The following is a 15904-nucleotide window of genomic DNA, read 5'->3' as shown; positions in this document are numbered from 1 at the left end:
ACCCTAAGCCGGACGCGCCAGACCCGCCGCCCAGTCACTCGGGCCGCCTAGCCTCGGTACTGTGCCCGCACAGCGGCCATCTGACCCGGTCGCGGCCAGACTCTCCCAACACAGCTCCCATTCCAACTGCGGAGCAGCTAAGAAGGGAAGCGTGTGCGACCAGGGGTCTGAGCCCGGGCGGAAGGGCGTCAGGCGCCGCCAACTGCCCCCATGCTGGGCGGCAGCGAAGAACTCGCCATGCTGGCCAGGACCTCAGCAACCCCTTCGGCTGCCACGGCCGCCTGCCCCGCGCCCCGGGATTCCAGGGCGCTTTCTGGTAATGGTTTCCGACTCTCTACTCCTTGCCTCGTGGAGCCCCTGTCCTGGCTTCAGGGCTCCGGCTTCCCTCAGGGTCCCCCGAGTCTCCCTTTTCTGGTCCCTCAGGTCCTGACCCCGAGTTTCCCTCTTTCCAAGTCCTCGCCCCAGGTTTGCAGTCCGCCCTCCCAGCCTGGCCTTGTTCCCCGGGCACCGGAGTCCAGCCGCCCCAGGTCCTGTTTCAGGGATTCCTAGGTTCATCTCTGGCCCTCTGGTCCAGGGAGCCCCTGCGTGGCGCATGGTCGAGCACTCACAGTGCGTCCCGCAGCAGGCAGATTCTCGGCAGCGGCGGTCTGGAGGGCAGGCAGGGGCCAGGGGCCGGGCACCCGGCCGGGGTGGGGGCCGCCCCCCTGCGCCCGGGCCGCCGACTGGCCTGGCGCTCCCGGACTCGCGGAGGGAGAGCGTGAGCCTTACCGCGGACTGCTACCCCCCGCCGGCGCCCATTCACTTTATGGCAGGCCAGGGCGCCCCCAGCCCGCCGCCGAGCGCCTCGCGGGTCGGGCCCCACCCCCTTCCAGCTGCGCTCCCCGGACTCCGCCCTTTCCAGCTGTGAGTCTTCAGACCCCGCCTTCGGGGGAGGGGTCCGGCCGACGGCCCGCCAAGAATCCCGCCCCCTGGCCAATCGGAGGCAAGCCTCAGCAACTGGGCCACTCCCCTCCCCACGTGGCCGGGACTCGGCTCGGGTAAGGACAGTGGCAGAGGCAAGCCCGCGAGAGTAGAGCGGGCTGGGTAGCCCCGGGGAGTCAGGGCTGGAGGGCGTCTAGGTAGGGCAGGGCTGCCACCTAGAGAGAATGAAGAGGTGCCAGGGGAGAGGGCTGCCGGGGTGGGCCGCTGGGGCGCCGGATGGGAGGGCGCACCGGCCTGGAGGGGCCTCCGGATCGCTGCGCTCAGACTTCGCCTCCGCTCAAGTTTCCCCGATTTTCTCCACTTGTCGCTGTCCGTCTCTCCGCCCTTTTGTCTCTGCTCCAATCCTCCCACTCTCGCCTTTATTTCCTCTTCTTTCTCTTCCGCCGTTTAGCTCCTTTTTGTCCTTTTCCTTCCTCATCTGCCACGTTGAGACTAACTTCTTTGACTTGCTGCACCTCTTTTTCCTCCCATCTTTCTCTCTTCCTCTTTTCTACTCTCTCTTTCCTCTTTTTTCCTCTCTTCCAAGGAAGGTGGCTTCATCAAGAAAGCAGAGCTTTGAAATGAGACAGACCAAGGCGGGTATTCCAACCCTGCTACCAACCACACCATCATGGAGTGACCTTGGACAAGTAACTATCATTCCTCCCAACCCAGATAATTAAAGGAGGCTTCCGCTGGGCCTCAGGGCTCTTCTCAGAGGTGTGATCGGATTGCCTGTCGGTTTGCTTCCACGGCTTGCCCAGGCTCTGCTCTCCCAGCCTCACAGGCCTGGCTTCCCCCTAGTGGTACCCAGTTCAGTCCTGTGAGCAAGGTGTGACCTTCCTGCTTGCTGGTTAGGGAGTTGCAAGGGACAAGACAGAACCCCAAGGAGTGTGTGGAGTCAGGCTGGGTTGAATCAGATGTCTAGCCTATTATTGTTCCTGTGATCCTCCTTGCAAGTAACCTCTATTACCCCATCCACCATATTGAAGGGATCAGCTTATATATTGTCCTCCATTAGACTGAGATTTAGGAGGGCAAGGACCATGTCCTCATATTTATATCCCTAGGCGTAATGTAGAAACTCAATAAACATGTCATACTGAAATCTAAGAGGGAGATGTTCTGCCTGGTGAGATGATGGTTGGTGGGTAGGAGGGGCTACAGCACTGTCATCACTCTCCTCCTTATTTCTAACCTACAATCACACTTCACGTTTTTAGGCAAGGTTGGTGAATTTCTGGAAGTATGTGGGAGTAGAGATGGGAGAGTAGGGAGTTTTGGCTAACTTAGAGGATTTTCCAGTTGGCTATCCATTACCTCACAATCTGAGACAGGTCCAGATCAACTCTCAGTTTTGAAATGAAGAGGAAAACGGCTTAGAGATGCTGTGGAAAGGGTGCTATGGTGGTTGTATCTTCTTTCCCTGACTCCCTTTGGGTGAAAGAGGAAAGATTCTCTGCTGGGCCCAGAGACCAGGAGGCCAACATCCATGTGCAGAGAGCTGTTGAGGAGTTCTTCAGGTCTGATATCATGTCTGATGGGTTCTTCAAATTAGAGGACCTAGCACATGGATGGTCCCTGGTTGCCTGGTCTTGAGACTGCATTCCTATGAGGTTAGGTATGGAGGTTCCTTGGGTTTGTGTCATCCATAGATGGGAGGAAACGGGGAGAGGATTGGTATCTTTCTTCACTGCCCCTCAGCAGCTTCTTCAGGTCTGCAGGAGCACGTGGGCTCCACTTCAGCAGATAGGCTGGGAATTGCACCATTCAACATGCAAGGAGAAAACTCATCCTCCTATCTTCTTCCTACACTCACTTCTAGGCAGTTCTGAATATTCTAGTAACCTCTGTCATCTCTTGCAAGAAAAAGAGGCAGCTGGGAGCAGTAAAGTGAAGACTGTAGTGGGCATCCAGCCCTCAGGTTTCTTAGTATTTCTATAGCAATCAGGAAAGACTTCAGTTTCCTGTCACTGGTGACATGATCTAACCTGTATGATTAGCTTTTTTTCCTTGTAGGTAAGGTGTGTTGAAGGGGGTATTGGTGATTCAATGGTAGAATTCACACCTTCTATATGAGAGACTTTGGAAACCCTGGTGGCATAGTGGTTAAGTGCTATGGCTGCTAACCAAAAGGTCGGCAGTTTGAATCCACCAGGCACTCCTTGGAAACTCTACGGGGCAGTTCTACTCTGACCCATAGGGTCACTATGAGTCAGAACCGACTCGATGGCAGTGGGTTTGGTTTTTTGGTTTATATGAGAGACCTCGTTTTGATTCCTAGCCAGTGCATCTGGTGCACAGCCACCACCTGTCTGTCAGTGGAGGCTTGGTGTTGCTGTGATGTTGAACAGGTTTCAGCAACACTTCCAGGTTAAGATGGACTAGGAAGAAAGGCTTGGTGATCTACTTCTGAAAATCAGCCAACGAAAACCCTATGGATCACAGTGGTCAGATCCCCAACCTATCATGGGGTTGGTGCAGGACTGGGCAGCATTTCCTTCCATTGTGTATGAGGTTGCCATGAGTGGGGCAGAGTCTAAGGCAGCTAATAACAGTGAGCGTTGAGGCTTGATATTAGGGGGCAGAGTTAGAGTCACAGCCTGATAGGATTAAGGTATAGGAGGTAGAGAGCGACAGTGAAGAAGCTAGCTGGGCTGAGGGTGAGGATACTTGTGTTTATCCCTCTGCTCTGCTGTTAACTACCTGTGTGAACGTGGGGCCACCTTTCCAGCCTCAGTTTCCTGCTCAGTAAAATGAGGACCCTTGAATTAGATATCCAAGGTTTCTGTCATTTTCCATTTTCTGTATTTCTGGATGATAGGAATGGGACAGATGACGCAGAAACTGGGATGGGATGCTAACCGAGACACCCATGAAAAGCCAAATAGCAGACAGGCAGACGGGGGAGGCGGGCAGGTGGGGTAAGGGGGCGGGGGTGGGGAGGGTGGAGATAGAACGCCGAACTGATCCTACGATGGAGGTAGCCCAGCACCACCTGAAAAAGAATGATCCCTTAAGGGGCTTGGTCTCGGTTCAGGTGACTATGAATGGGTGTGTCCCGGGGAAGTCGGGGCGCCAGCTCAGGCTCAAAAAGGACCCCGCCCCCTTTCCAGCAAATCGTTGTCTTTCTCCCCATAATGCCCAGCAGCCACTGTCAAGCCGCACACTGCAACCGAACTCGACCGAACTCCACCTCTCCAACAGCTCCGCACAATTCCTCATTGTTCATTGGCTTTTGTAATTGTCAGTCAGGGAGTCCTAGTATCCGTTGGTTGTCCCCTATCTACCCTTTTCTGTCCCGTGTAATCTCGCCTAGTTAGGCACTCCCCGCCTCCTGAAGCCTATTTCCTTTCTTCGATTGGATAACTGGAATGCCACTTTTCATAGTACAAAGTTATGATTGGCTGTGTGCGGTAGGGCTCGCGCAGTTACCAGGCAGCGGGCTAGACTGAGGCTAGTTACCACGTCAGTGAGCTGACTGGGAAGGTAGCCGGCTCCACCGCCCGGCCCGGCCGACTTATCCCGGCCGACTTCGTGGTCCCACTGTGGCTTCGGACTCAACTTCTAGGAAGCGGGCTCCTTCCCTTCTTCCACCTACCATCAGAGCCGGAAGAGCCACTTGGAGACACCTCCGGGGCCCGGGCTGGACATGAGCAGCAGCTGCCGGTCCTGGGACTAGGCCCCGCCATTTTGGATCCGCTGACAGGTCAGCGAAGTCTCCCTGTAGAGTTCCAGTGTCGTGAAGGTCGGCCTGACATCGCGATAGGGAATACAAGGAGAAGGCCCTTAAGTTGGACGGTCTGGGGTGGCTTAAGGGCTCAGAGGGCAGGAGTAAGACGAGGGATGTATTGTTGTGGTAGGGAACTTGGAGGTGTAGAGGGGGCAAAGGTCAGGTTCCTGCTACAGGAGAGGCGATTCAGCTCTGACTTGAGATACCTTGCGGGTGCCCGAATCCTTCCTGTGTTCCCAGGTGTAACCTAGCCTTCAACTCCTCTCTTCCGAAGCTTTCTATGTCGCGAAGAGCCCAGTCCTCAAAAGCTGAAAACAAACCCAAGCAGCATTGTATCTACTCTTAAGGGTTGGTTTTTAAAGCTTAGATATGAGAGCCTCTAGATCGTATATAGCGTCCAGTTAGGTCTGATTGTCTCAATACAACTGAACTGCCTCATTAATACTGGATGGTGAACGAGTGCAGCCTACACTAAGTGAGAAGAGGTGTGGAAGGGTTGAGGCCAGCAGCATGAGGGGCTGGGCTATGAGAAGGCTTTCCTCTTATAGGACAACTCAACTGCCAGTCTGGATCTGTATGTAAACACTGGACTTCTTCTGAGCCTGTTCCTTCTTTTATACAGTCTCTTACAAATATCTCTTCTGGTGTATTTTTTTTAGTTGGCATACTCACCTCCCTTCCTGCCAGGTCTTCTCTTCCCTTGGCCTAGGGAGATGAGGTTTAATCACAAGGAAGCCATTCTGTTATAACATATTTGGCTGGAGAGCAGAGAGGGATTTGAATCTGGCGAAGTTTGGTATTGTTGGTCTATTATTTTTAGTGGGTGAAAAGCATCATGAGAGACGTTGGATCAATTTAAAAGTAGTAGGGTGAATGATGGAACATAATCCCAAACATCACCCCAAAGAGTGCAGTTTATGGCACTGTGATGACCTTTGATAAACTGCTGTGTTGTAAAGTTGTAAAAATTCCCTAAGGGTAAAGCGTGGTCTTAGAAATGAGAAATAGTATAGTGTTTTTTAATGCACAACTTAGAAACGTGTATGCTTTTAATAAATTCAGGTATACAAGACCCTACTCTAGGCTCTGTGGATGATACAAATGGAAACATCTGTTCGGGGATTACTCTGTTCATTTTATGCACTTCTCAAAAGTGGTAGCATGTATGTGCAGTGACCTAGTTACAGCATGTCGTACAGTTAAAAGCAGGCACAACTTAACACCTCTTGGCATGTAGTGGGCACTCAATAAATGTTATTTGTACTCGGCATTAGTTTTAGTATGTGACCAGGATTTGTGGCCTAGTTCTGATCCTAGCAGTCAGAAACACTGCACTTTTGCTTGGTGAGGTAGTTAATAAGGAGCATCAAAACCTTTTAGTGTTGGAAGAGAAAACTATCTAGGATCTTAGAATGACTGAACTCAGTTTCTTGCTACCTTCTGGCCTTCTGAAATTGTGTGCGTGTTTGTGTTGTGTGGGAGGGATAGCACTTATTGTTTACATTTATTGATTTAAAATAAATGGGTTGGAAATGTTACAGGAAACTATTTGTGTTTTAACTTACTGATCCAACTTGCAGAATTTCCAAAAAAGTAGTTGGAAGTGGCAAATGAAATGACATAGCCAGCCCAGGAAGTACTGCGTTTGATCAGCCTGCCTTGCCCACCAGGCCATTGCCCTGTTGAGTTCATTTGTTTTGCATAATGGACAATCTAGTGTTTGGGTGGATAGTATGACCAATCCAGCATCTTTTCAGTTGGGCCTTCGGGTGACAATAGAGGAACCAGTTGTTCTTTATTATAAAGTCATTTTTCAGATAGAAGTAGTTCTTCACCCCAACTCCATCCCCAAATTACAAAATTTGTCTTTTCAAGACTTGTATTTGAGCTGCTTTTTAATGGTGGCTGTAGACAGACAATAGGTTCCAATTTTGACAGTGATGATTATTGGCACAGTGGAAACTCAGGTTGTAGACATATCTCCTCATGAGTAGCTGGGCACCAATCCCAATATGAGCTCAGTTTTCAGAATTCCGCTACCATTTTACTTCTCCATGTTCCAGAAGACAGGATGACTGCCACTTTTAGGTAATAACTTCATTGATAAGGTACTCTGACTACTGAGGACAGCTAGAAAGAAAGAAGATACAGCTTCTGTTCTTGAAAAGACTTACTATATTTATAGAGTACTCACTGGAAGGATCATCCTAGCTTTTGTATGCCACTTCTAATTGATTGATCACACTCTATCCCTTCGTTTCAGTGTGGCTGATTAGAAAAACTCTGCTATTGGGGAATTGTTGTGTAAATTTAATTGGCTGCTGTTGAGCATCCATTTTTCCTCTTTTCATATATTTGAGTATGTTCAACTGCCTTGTTTAATTAAATGAAAATATAATATAGCAGTGTGCTGATTTGGAGTCCCAATAGTAGTAGAAGTAATGATTTTGTTACCATCATATAAACCAGGGGTATAAGCTCAAATATCTCTGAGTATCAGGCAGGTGATGTAAATGTGTGAAGTGGGTAAGGTGGAAATGTATTAGGGTGTAGTGGGTACTGTGGTGAACTGCAAAACCTATCCCCTTATTTAAAGGGAGCAGCTGGTATTCAGTTAGCCTGTTGTAATTATTTGGGAGTGTGGGCCCAGTCTTCCTATTTTTCAGGAAAACCTGGAAATGCAGATCATTGTGTTTTAAACTGTTGACAACTAGTTTAAAAAAAATCTTTAAGCCTTTCACATGCCAAACAAAATATGTCTGTGGACTGGATTCTGCTCAATGGCCATTGGATGGTGACATCTGATATACACAGATGGGCAGGCCTTACAAAACATAATCGCTGTAGTTCTCTATGTACAGTTACACAAATGAACTTTTTTTTCTTTGCCTTATTCTGCCAACTGTTGCCATTATATGTTGGGTGCCCTGGGTAATGATTAAAAGATGAGTGAGAGAAGCCGTGTTCACTTTTTCATCTCCAAGCTGGCAGGAGAGAGAGTTTTGGACATATTTCAGTGGCTCACTTGGTATGTGGCTCTTGGGATAGTTTCAGAACCTCAGAGAGAGAGGAGGTGACCTTACAGAGCTGGAGGTACACTGGTCACCTGATTATCAGGTTTGGGAGGATTTTCCAGCTCTACCTTGTCAGGGCACTAGCTTTCTTCCTAGTTTGACTTTCTCTTGCCTCTACTCTTGGAGTAAATCTCTTGAGCTCAGTAACTTGTTTACTAATTCCGTAATTCTAGGTCCCTCTCAATAAAGCACAAAACTATGACGTGTTCCTTGGCTAGCTCTGGAAACCTGAAAAGCTCTGCATCTTTAGTACTTCCCTGGGCCACTCAAGGAATGAAGTGAATATAAACCTCAGAATGGCCAGTTAAAGGGCATTCAGCACCCTCGTACTGCCACCCTTTCTCAGAAAGCCCAGCAGAGTTTTCTTGGTTTTTACAGCTGTACACTATGAAAAAGAAAGAAAACATTGAGTCCTTGTCTTTGGACAACCTAATTTCTAATTAGATAAGGACAACTATTAAAAGTGATTAAGAAAAAAAAGGTAATTAAGAAAAAAGCTGCCAAAGCTTAAAAAATGGTGTACTATTTAGTATTTAGAACCAAAGAAAATAAGACATGTATACATATTTGAAGAATTGACATTTACATAAAGAATTTTATATTTCGCAGAAGAAATATGAACAAATACCATGTGAGAAGACTTTAGGAAGATAGATTGAAAATGGAAGCGTTATGATTTGACTGGTGGGTAAATGTGGGCTCTTTTTGTCTATTGGTTGGCCTGCATGGAACATCTGTAACTATGGTAGAAAAAAATATGGGATACAGAAAGAAGGTTTGCCTGCCTGGCTCAGAGTCATTGTCTTCTTTGAAGTCATTATTCTCACAAGAAGTGGATGTGAAGAGGCAGTCCTGATGTTAAGTTTTATTCACTCATTCATTAAGAGTTTATTGATTTTTTTTTTCTTGCCTTACAAATGTAGGGCATTGAGAATAAAAAAGGTGAATAAATCTTTCTGAGATGATCATAAACTCGTGAGAGAGATAGACTAAGTATAAATCAGTATAATATGTGTTTAAATACATCTGTGTACAAAGTGGAAACCCTGATGGCATAGCGGTTAAGTGCTACGGCTGGTAACCAAAGGGTTGGCAGTTTGAATCTGCCAGGCGCTCCTTGGAAACTCTATGGGGCAGTTCTACTCTGTCCTACAGGGTCACTATGAGTCAAAATCGACTCGATGGCACTGGGTTTGGTTTTGGTTTTTTATGTACAAAGTGTTAAGGGGTAACAAAAAAGGGTTACTAATACCCTCTGGGGGTTGGGGGACTGGGTTAGCTAGGGAAGAGTTCACAGAGCAGGCATTATAGTAAGAGCTAACATTTTTTTAGGTTTTAATATGCTAGGCACTATGCTACATGCTTTACAGGTTTTTTATTTAGGCTTCACAACAAACCTAAGAGGAGATGTTATTATCTCCATTTTACAATGCAGAACTATAAACCGAGGCTCAGAGAGGCTTAGAAACTTGGGTAAGATCACATAGGTAGTAACAGTCAGGACTGGAGCCTAGGTCTATCCTGACTCTGAAGCATGTTCCTATAACCACTGTCCTATTCTTACTCCCTTATTGACTTTTATGTAGAATGAGTAAGAGTTCACCAGATGCATAAGGGATGGGTAAGGAAAGGGAATAGCATGTGCAAAGGCAAAGAGGCAGCAAAGGTGATAACTTTAAAAAGAAGAACTTTTTTTAAAATTGTACTTTAGATGAAGATTTATTGAACAAACTAACTTTTAATTAAACAGTTAGTACACATACATACTGCTTTATGATATTGGTTAGCAACCCCATGACATGTCAACACTCTACCTTCTTGACCTTGGGCTCCCTATTACTAGCTTTCTTGTCCCCTCCTGCCTTCTAGTCCTTGCCCCTGGGCTGGTCCCTTTAGTCTCGTTTTGTTTTATAGGCCTGTCTGATCTTTGGATGAAGGGTGAACCTCAGGAGTGACTTCATTACTGAGCTGAGAGGGTGTCGGGGCCATACTCTTGGGGTTTCTCCGGTCTCTGTCAGGCCAGTAAGTCTGGCCTTTTTTTGTGAGTAAGAATTTTGTTCTACATTTTTTCTCCAGCTCTGTCTGGGACCCTCAGCTGTGATCCCTGTCAGAGCAGTCAGTGGTGTGGTAGCTGGACACTATCTAGTTGTTCTAGACTCAGACTGGTGGAGGCCATGGTAGTTGTGGTCCATTAGTCCCTTGGAGTAATCTTTCCCTTTTATCTTTAGTTTTCTTCATTCTCCCTTGCTCCCGAAGTGGAGTATCTTAGATGGCCAATCACAGGCTTTTAAGACCTCAGGCGCTACTCACCGAAGTGGAATGTAGAACATTTTCATTATAAACTGTGTTATGCCAGTTGAGCTAGATGTTCCCTGAGACCTTGGTCCCCACAGCCCTCAGCCCAGCAATTCAGTCCCTCAGGGAGTTTGAATGTGTCTATGGATCTTCCATGATCTTGGCTTGTATGAGTTGTGCTGGGTTCCCTAGTATTGTGTACTCTTAAACTTCACCAAAGTTGCCACTTATCTATTGTCTATTTAGCGTTTTTCCATCCACACCACTCCCCTCCCTCATAACCATCAAAGATTGTTAAAAGGAAGAAACTTTTGACACTCTATTTTATACATTCAGAAAATATATATTGCATATATTGGGCACCTGTGTCCCACACCTAGCTTGAAAAACAGAATATCACCAAAACTGAAGCCACAAGTGTACTTTCTTTTTCTGTTAGTGCTCCCTTCCCTTCCCCCTACCCCATAATCACATTCTCAATTTTTTAATGAGTTTCTTGGGTGTAGTCCTAGAAGTGGAGTTGCTGGGTTGTAAGATATACAGTTCAACTTTGCAAGATAATGCCAAATTGTTAACCAAACTATCTTTTTAGATACTCATCAGCTACTTCGTCTCCATTTTTACTAACTCTTAGTATTGTCAGATTTTTAAATTTTTTGGGGGGAGTGTAAAATAGTATCTCATTATAAGCTTATTTTGTAATTTTCCTTATTATTAATGAAAAAAAAAAGCTAACCATATTTTCATGTATTTTTTTTTTCTCTTCTGTGAAATGCCTAGTTATGTCTCTTGCCAGTTTGTTGTTGTTGTTATTCTATGTCTACTTCTTATAGATTTTTAGCAGTTACTTTATATTCTGGATATTGCTCCTTTATTAGTTATATGTGTTAGAAATATTTTCTTTGAGTTTGTGACTTATTTTTCTCTCTTTTCTATGATGTCCTTTGAACAAATATCTTTAATTTTAATGTGGTTGAATTTACCAATCTTTTTCTTTTATGGTTTTTACTTTTTGTTTCCTGTTTAAGTACTTCTTCCCTATTCTGAGGTTATAAAAAATATTCTCAAATATCCTAAAAGTTTTCCAGTTTTGATTTTTGCATTTAATTTATTCGAAATAGATTTTTTGGTATTCCATGGAGTAAGGATCCAATTTTTGTTTTTCTTTCTCCTGCTTTTGTTTGGATCTAGAAGAAGTTGCCAGTTTATATAGTGATTCACTCTCTTTGGATCCTGTTGGGGCCCCACAGAGCACCAAGGGAATGCTGTAGACTCACCATCAAACAGACAGTGCTTACAAAGAATGGACATTGATCGAAGTCTTTGGGCCAGCTTGTCTGGCTAGGGATGTTAGTTGGTATGTATTTGATTGTTTCTTTTCATGTTACTTCTGATAGAAGATAGACCTTAAGTTTTCTTTTACCATATTTATCTGAGGCCTCTGCAGGCCTTTTTGATCTGTGACAAGGGGTTGTAGGCTGTTGGCTGCCAAGCAACAAGTGGTTCATCAGAGCTTCCCATTCGAAGCTCAATGGCAGATTCTGTTGGGAGATTCCCTGGGCGAAGAGACTTATGCTCAGAAACCTGGAGGGAGATGAGGCAACTCTGCATAGTCCTTGAAAATAATTCCTCTTCATTCCTTGAATGTTTTCTTTTTTATTAAGAAAATAACCTTAAGACAGTGATTTATTGCTTAGATCTTTGCTGTTTTAGAAAGTTGTTAGCTTTTGATGCCTAATGAATTTTGATGATATGTTGGATTGATTACTTCAGTTAGAATTCCAGTTCAAAATTTATCTCCTCCAGGATGCCTTCCAAATGGTACTCAGATCCTATTAGATCTCGGTCCCACTGGCACTTTTGTTTGCAATTTGTAGTGTAGTTTTTGTTTTAACTTATTGCTAAGTTGCTTTCTGTATGGGTGTGTTTTTTTCTCATTCTCTGAGTTCTTTGAAAAAAAAAATTAAATATTCTTACTTTAGAGTTTTCCCTTACAGGCCCCCAAGATATTTTTTTTAGAATGATGAGTAGTCATTAATTCCTTAACTATATATTGAAGACCCACCATAGTATGTCTCAATTTGCTTTTTTAGCTTTACCTCTCCTTATTTCCCTAGGTGAACTTAATTTGCTCCAACCAGTCTGGAATAATCATGATCCCCTAAATACGTACTGAATTTTCCCACCTCCAAGCTTGTACTCTATGTGTTGTTGACAATTTGACATTCTCTTCTTGTAGTTTTGACTTTTGAATCCTGTCTTTCAGTTGTTTTGGGGGCCCTCTGCCAAAAGTAATTTTCTCTGCTTCACTCCTGTAAGTCTGTGTACCACTCATGTATTGGAGATATTTATGAGTTTATGTGCATACGTATGTGTTTTATCTCATCTAATTGATTAAAAAATTCCTGTGGGTGAATAGGTACAATTCTGTATGACTCTGCCCTGCATTTTGCTTCTTGTTGTTAGTTGCTGTTGAGTAGGCTCCGACTCATGGCAGCCTTATGTATAACAGAATGAAACGTTGCCTGATCCTGTGCCATCTTCATGATCGTTGGTATGTTTGAGTCCATTGTTGTAGCTATTGTTCAGTGCCTTCCAACATAGGGGGCTCATCTTCCAGCACTATATCAAACATTCTACTTCTTTTTTGTTTTGTTTTGTACTTTAGATGAGGATTTACAGAGCAAATTAGTTTCTCATTACACAGTTAATAAACATATTGTTTTGTGACATTGGTTGCCAACCCCACAACATGTCAACGCTCTCCCCTTCTTGACCCTGGGTTACCCATTTCCAGCTTTCCTGTCCCTTCCTGCTTTCTTGTCCTTGCCCCTGGGCTGGTGTGCCCATTTAGTTTTGTTTTGTTTTATGGGCTGTCTAATCTTTGGCTGAAGGGTGAACCTCAGGATTGAACCTCAGGAGTTAAAAGGCATCCAAGGACCATACTCTCAGGGTTTCTCCAGTCTCTGTCAGACCTGTAAGTCTGGCCTTTTTTTGTGAGTTAGAATTTTGTTCTATATTTTTCTTCAGCTCTGTCCAGGACCCTCAATTGTGATCCCTGTCAGAGTAGTCAGTGGTGGTAGCTGGTGGTGGTAGTTGTGCTAGACTCAGTCTGGTGGAGGCTGTGGTAGTTGTGGTCCATTAGTCCTTTGTACTTATCTTTCCCTTGTGTCTTTGGTTTTCTTCATTTTCCCTTGCTGTAGATGGGGTGAGACCAGTGGAGTATCTTAGATGATTGCTCACAGTATCTGACATTATTCTGTTGTGATCCGTAAGGTTTTCATTGGCTAATTTTTGGAAGCCAGGCCTTTCTAGTATATCTTAGTCTGGAAGCTCCCCTGAAACCTGTCCACCATGGGTGGCCCTACTGTGTTTGAAATACCCGTGGCATAGCTTCCAGCATAACAGCAACATGCATGTCACCACACGACAACAAACTGACAGAAGGGTGATATGCATTTTGCTTAGTATGTGCTAAGCAATTTCTGATTGACTGAGTAAAGTAAATGTTAGCTTTGATTACTGCTCTTAATCATTTATACATGGACTACAAACATAGTAATGCAACTACTATTTTTGTTTTTAACATTTTATTGTGTTTTAGGTGAAAATTTACACAGCAAATTAGTTTCCCATTCAACAATTCATACACAAATTGTTCCATGACATTGGTTGCTACCCCTGCAGTGTGTCAGCATTCTCGCGGTTTCCACCTTGCCTTCCCTGTTTCCATCCCTCCAGTTTCCCTGCCCCGCCTTGCCTTCTTATCTTTGCATTTGGGCAAACGTTACCCATATGGTTTCATATAGTAGTTGATTGTTCTAAGGAGCACATTCCTTGCGGGTGTTATTGTTTATTTTATAGGCCAATCTATTATTTGACTGAAAGGTGACCTCTGGGAGTGGCTTTGGTTCCAGGTTAAAAGAGTATCTTAGGGTGATAGTCTCGGGGGTTCCTCCAGCCTCTAACCAGCCCAAAATTTACAAATATGAGTTTTGTTCTACATTCTTCTCCCATTCTAACTAGGACATTCTCTTGGATTGCTGGTCAGAGCAGTCAGTATTGGTAGCTGGGCACCATCTAGTTCTTCTGGTTTCAAGCTAGAGGAGGCTGTGGTTCATTTGGGTGTAGTGACTTTTCTAAAGAGCTTATTCATTTTTAAAAAAATCAATTAACTGAAATTTAAAAATAGGTAACAGATGCGTGTGACACAAAATTCAAAAGGTACAAAGTATATACAGAGAAAAGTCCTCCACTCAGCCCTGTTCCACATCACCCAGTTCCTTTTCCCAGAAGCAACCTCTGTTAGTAGTTTCTGATTTGCTTTGGAAAGAAATCTTTCCAGAGATCTAGTGCATAGTCATCTTGCCTAAATAGTTTAAGGAAAAAGAAATATTAGGAGAGATTTGATCTTTTCTGAGATTTTAAAATCATTTTTGAGTTTACATTTCTTTTATTGCTTGCTTCTCCTCAAAAGAGAACATCATTGTAGATATGTTGTGCTTCTAGAGCATTTGGAAAGCAGATTGTCTTTGAGACTAGCCTAGTCATTTCTTCAAATTGTCATTAAAATATGTGTTGTCTTATATTGAATTCTCTTGTGCATTGGGGGAGTTTTGGGCCTGGACAAAATTTGTATCAGTGCTTTTTTCTTTTTGTCTTAGTGGTTTTCATACTTCTCACTTTCTGGGGGCTCTGTCTTGTACAGACTATACAAATGGAGCTACTTGCAGGGTATGTTTTTCTCTGTGTTTCTGGCTATGTCTCTGTTTTCTTTTAGACCCTACTAAACTGTGTAAATGCCTCAAGGGCAGAAGCTATATCTTTTCTTTTTAAATCGTTATTAATTATATTGGTAGTACAGCAATTCATTCTCCTTGTAAAAAAATTAAAATGTTACAGATAAGGCTAAAGTATCCTCTGACTACACCCTGATTTCACAGTACCTTTTCTAGAGAGAACTGTGGTTATGAGTTTTGGGTACATCTCTCCAGACCTTTTACTCTGTATGAACATATGTACCTGTATAAAATATATTAACTACACTTATCCACATAGATGACTCATAAACATAATGTTGCAGGAGAAAAGGGCAAATTGCAGAAGAATATATACAATATGATACCAATTGTATAAAGTATAAAAGCAAACAAAATAATACTATATATTGTTTAAAGATACATATCAATGATGTAAAAGTATAAAGCAACATAAGGGTTTAATAATCATCGGATTTAGAATTGTGGGACCTATGGGTGAAAGAGAGGAGGATATGATTAGGGAGGACACACAGAAGCTTCAGTTGTTCTGTTCTTAATCTGGGTACTGACTGTTAAATTATCTTTTATATCTTACTGTGTGTTAAATATTACATATTATAAAAATAAAAATCTAGTATTTTGTGTAGGATGGGTTGATTGGTTTTACATAATTGTAACATACAGTACATATTATTCTACAATTTTGTTTCCACCCCACAATATATCTGAGAACTCTTTCCACATTTTATTTGCTTTGTATCCTCAGCACTCTGCAAAATGCCTTATGCATATCAGTTACCAGTTGCCGTGGAGTCGATTCCAACTCATGGCAACCCCATGTGTTGTAGGGTAGAACCACGCTCCATAGGTTTCTCAAGGCTGTCACCTTCTGGAAGCAGATTGGTGAGGTCTTTCTTCCGAGGCATCTCTGGGTGGGTTTGAATTGCCAGGCTTTTGGTTAGTAGTTGAACACTTAACCAGTCACCACCCAGGACTCCTTTCATGCATCCCTACCCTTTCATGCATAGTAGGTGCTTAGTAAGTAAATTTTTCTAGAATTCCTTCCTCTCTTAACCTGATAG

The 15904-nt window shown here is 44.0% G+C and overlaps 1 protein-coding gene across 13 annotated transcripts in view; it reads left to right on the top strand.

The window, feature by feature from the left end:
* Positions 1 to 3945: 3945 nt before the first annotated feature.
* GBF1 (golgi brefeldin A resistant guanine nucleotide exchange factor 1) overlaps positions 3946 to 15904 on the top strand; it is a 136613-nt gene continuing 124654 nt past the window's right edge. For 4 of the 13 annotated variants that reach the window (XM_064269387.1, XM_064269384.1, XM_064269385.1 and 1 more), the window contains exon 1: positions 3948 to 4669. The gene's annotated coding sequence lies outside the window, so the exon portion shown is untranslated. Of the gene's footprint in view, positions 4670 to 8376; positions 8452 to 11253; positions 11420 to 15904 lie in introns of all 13 variants that reach the window. The other 9 variants (XM_003409155.4, XM_023546782.2, XM_010589034.3 and 6 more) reach the window with 7 other exon arrangements.

Source organism: Loxodonta africana, chromosome 16 (assembly GCF_030014295.1).
Source record: "Loxodonta africana isolate mLoxAfr1 chromosome 16, mLoxAfr1.hap2, whole genome shotgun sequence".
Classification (NCBI taxonomy): Eukaryota; Metazoa; Chordata; class Mammalia; order Proboscidea; family Elephantidae; genus Loxodonta; species Loxodonta africana.
The sequence above is the reverse complement of the archived record's forward strand: the minus strand, read 5'-3'. Positions and strand labels throughout refer to the sequence as shown.